The following is a 3970-nucleotide window of genomic DNA, read 5'->3' on the forward strand; positions in this document are numbered from 1 at the left end:
GACTACCATTTTCCAAAATCATTACTGGGTCATAGTCATGTTGGAAGGAAAGTGATGTTTTTACTTCTCTGGTTCTCTCTAGAGAGGCAAGATGGGGGGACACATATTTGGGGTTAAATCTCAGCTTTAGCCCTTATCAGCCAGGTGATTAAAATAGGCATTAGTTCTATCTCTGTCTCTATCTCCATCTCTCTTTATCTCTCTGTCTCTCTTTCCCTCTTTTTGAAACTCTATTTTGCTTTCATCTGTAGAAAGATGGTAAGACCACCTACCTCAGGTTAAAGTTTAAACAAGGTCATGTATGTAAAGCTCCTAGTACAATGACTGATCCATAGAAGATGTTTAAAAAATGGCCAGTCCTCATATCTGAGTTTGCATATAAATATTCTGGCCACTCACTGACAAAATGTGGCATATTGTCCTATTTTCATGATGCCTAACCTACACATGGGAGGCATTCATTTTATTTTATTTTTTTATGATTTCTCCAATACCAAGTTTATTATGACGATGATGATGATTAATAGCAACTACTTCGATTTATAAAGCACCTTTCTCCTAACAATCTCAAAGACAAAAATAACAAATGTTGGCAAGGATGTGGAGAAAAGGGAATCCTCTTGCACTCTTGGTGGGAAAGTAAAGCGGTGCAATCACTATGGGAAACAGTATGGAGAGCCTTCGAAAAATTAAAAATAGAACTATCATATGACCCAGCAATTCCACTCCTAGCTATGTATCTGAACAAAATGTAAACACTAATTAGAAAAGGTACATGCACCCCTACATTTATTGTAGCATTATTTACAATAGCCAAGACATGGAAGCAACCTAAATGCCCATCAATAAAGATGTGGATAAAGAATATTTGATGTATATATATATTTGATATTATATATATATAATGGAGTACTATTCAGCCATAAAGAAGAACAAATGAAATCTTGCCATTTGTGACAACATGGATGGACCTAGATGGTATTATTCTAAGTGAATAAGTCAGACAGAGAAAGACAATTATTGTGTGATTTCGCTTATGTGTGGAATCTTAAAAAATAAATAGGCATAAAACAGAAACAGAGTTATAGAGAACAAACTTGTAGTTCTATCTTTAGTTTTTTTGAGGAACCTTCATATTCTTTTCCATTGTGGCTGCACCAATTTACGTTCCCACCAACAGCGTACGAGGGTTCCCTTTTCTCCATTTCCTCACCAACACTTGTTATCTCTTGTCTTTTTGAGGATAGCTATTGTAACGGGTGTGAGGTAGTATCTCATTGTGGTTCTAATTGGTTTTCACTGATGATTTCAGTGATGTTGAGCATCATTTCATGTAGTTGCTGGACTTCTTTGGAAAAATATCTATTCAGATTCTCTGTCCAATTTTTTTTTTTTTTTTTTTTTTTTTTTTTTTGCGGTACGCGGGCCTCTCACTGTTGTGGCCTCTCCCGTTGCGGAGCACAGGCTCCGGATGCGCAGGCTCAGCGGCCATGGCTCATGGACCCAGCCGCTCCGCGGCATGTGGGATTTTCCCGAACCGGGGCACAAACCCGTGTCCCCTGCATCGGCGGGCGGACTCTCAACCACTGTTGCCACCAGGGAAGCCCTCTCTGTCCACTTTTAAATCAAATTATTTGGGGTTTTGCTATTGAGTTATGTTAAAGTTGTTTAATAATTGTTTCTGTGTCATTTGTTTAGAATGAACTCAGATTACTTTAAAGACTCTATTCTTCTATTTAATCTCTCTCTCTCTCTCTCTTTGCCCTTTCTCCCAACTGGAGGAGCAGAAAAAAAAGAGAGAAAAGAATCTTGCTTAGACTGTCAATAAAGAGTCTGACTTCATTTTTGGTGTTTGACTGCCAACAGGGGTCAGGCCCCACCATCCTCCTTCCTTTCTGCCCCCCAATTGGCAAGCTGATACAAAAGCCCACGTGCTTCCTTCTTCGGTGCCAGCAGGAAGTTCAAACCACGTAAGCCCCTATCCTCAAGGGAACCTCATCCCAGCTCCACTCCCTAACCACAATAAAAACCCCAAGCCACTCTCCTTTCCCTGCTCTCTTAGGTCATTTTTTGGGACAAGCTTGGAAGCTTTCCTGCTCTCTCTGTAAAGCCTCATTACATTGTAATTAACCTCTTTGTGCATGTGTGGTATCACCAGTCTGAACCAGTTTTTGGGTGAGGGTCCTTCTGTCTCTGCAGTGTCCTCCTAATAGATTGCCTTCAGGCATTTTTGCAGCCAATAGCAAAGAGGAGGGCAATCTTTGATGAAATTCGAAATCAGAATTTGAACTATAGTGAATGGATTCATAAGATTCAAAAGTAATAAAAATAATTTATGAAATCTGCTCATTATTTCACTAAAGGATTGGAAGCAAATAATCTACCAGGGCAGAGTTGGGAGCAGGGTTAGAGAAAATAAATATGTTTTACACCCTCTGTGTTGTGGACCCTCAATTAAAAAGTTATATTTATATTAGGAAGAAAAGCAATTTCACTTCAAGTGATTTTATGTGTATTCTTTTAGTATAAGTACTTTGTGTAACTTAATAAATAGTATGAGAGAAGTGTCTGACAGAAGGTCTACATTTTCAGTCATACCAGAGTTACTGTGCTTTTGAATGACCTATTACAACTATGCAACCTAAATTACCCCCAAAACAAGTTTTTCAGAATTTTTGGGTTTCTCTATATAGACTCAACATACTCATCCACTTATCCCTCACGACATATATAAGCTTCAAGAAGGAGTTTGGGGCTTCCCTGGTGGCGCAGTGGTTGAGGGTCCGCCTGCCGATGCAGGGAACACGGGTTCGTGCCCCGGTCCGGGAGGATCCCACGTGCCGCGGAGCGGCTGGGCCCGTGAGCCATGGCCGCTGGGCCTGCGCGTCCGGAGCCTGTGCTCCGCAACGGGAGAGGCCACAACAGTGAGAGGCCCACATACCGCAAAAAAAAAAAAAAAAGAAGGAGTTTGTTGTCTTAACTTTCAAACTTATCCTGAAAACCTTATACTGTGCTTGGAAAATAACAATCATTCAACTCAAATATTTGTTGAATGAAACACAACCAACCAGATTTATCAAATAACTAAATGTCAGGCACTGTTGCAATTACAGCTGCTAAATATTTTGGATTCCTTAGACACAGAATATTATAAATAACAATTAACTGGATGCATTTGGTTACAATGATTTTCCTTTTACTGAGAATGTCCCAGAAACACAGAGAGAGATATGGTGATCGGAATCATGACTTATTTCATGACCTCAAATCTCTGGCCAAAATGTTGAAAGGGGGAGCTTTAGACAGATAGCCAAGTCAGCCCAGTCAGGATCATTCTCCAGAGATTTTCCTAACTGGAACAAAAGGAAGATGGCCAAGCCATCTCTGATGTGGAGGATACAGGATGTAAAGTTCAAGAGCTAGAGACAGACTTGTTTTCTATCCGTTGGGAAGCCAGTCGTGAGTGGGAGAGCATAAAATCGGCCAAAGAGGGGCTTCCCTGGTGGCGCAGTGATTGGGAATCCTCGTGCCAATGCAGCGGAAACGGGTTCGATCCCTGGTCCGGGAAGATCCCACATGCTGCGGAGTAACTAAGCCCACATGCCACAACTACTGAGCCTGCACTCTAGAGCCCGAGAGCCACAACAACTGAACCTGCGTGCCACAACTACTGAAGCCCATGTGCCTAGAGCCCATGCTCCGCGACAAGAGAAGCCACGGCAATGAGAAGCCCACACACTGCAATGAAGAGTAGTTCCTGCTTGACACAACTAGAGAAAGCCCACGCACAGCAACGAAGACCCAATGCGCCAAATAAATAAATAAAACATGCACATGTTTATTAAAAAAAAAAAAACGCCAAAGAGAGAACAGCACACCGATAGACTGCATCAGTAGCATCATTCCTTACCCACGTCTGTAATGATACCCTCTACCTCGTGACTTTGCAGTTTCACCGAAGAGGCCAGAG

This window comes from Phocoena phocoena, chromosome 12, assembly GCF_963924675.1.
Source record: "Phocoena phocoena chromosome 12, mPhoPho1.1, whole genome shotgun sequence".
Lineage (NCBI taxonomy): Eukaryota > Metazoa > Chordata > Mammalia > Artiodactyla > Phocoenidae > Phocoena > Phocoena phocoena.